Source organism: Penaeus monodon, chromosome 20 (assembly GCF_015228065.2).
Source record: "Penaeus monodon isolate SGIC_2016 chromosome 20, NSTDA_Pmon_1, whole genome shotgun sequence".
Lineage (NCBI taxonomy): Eukaryota > Metazoa > Arthropoda > Malacostraca > Decapoda > Penaeidae > Penaeus > Penaeus monodon.
Window position 1 is genome coordinate 21,612,143 of NC_051405.1, and position 207 is coordinate 21,612,349.

The 207-nt window shown below is 42.5% G+C and overlaps 1 protein-coding gene across 6 annotated transcripts in view; it reads right to left on the reverse strand.

Moving 5' to 3' along the window:
* LOC119585703 (mitogen-activated protein kinase kinase kinase kinase 3-like) overlaps positions 1-207 on the reverse strand; it is a gene marked incomplete at its 5' end in the record, with an annotated part of 59,548 nt that overhangs the window by 38,608 nt on the left and 20,733 nt on the right.

Genomic DNA, 207 nt, shown 5'->3' on the forward strand with positions numbered 1-207 from the left:
TAACATAAGCTTACAGTGAACTTGTCATTTACGAACATCTATGGGGTAAGGGGGGGGGGGGTGCATATCCACCTACCCTAGGCTCCATTCCTTTTTAAATGTGGCTTTTGTCACACCTACTGCCACCACAACTAAAAAACCTAGTCGTAACTATTGCTCTTATTATGGATAGGGGTGAGTCAACTGTAATCACAGCTACATATTTAC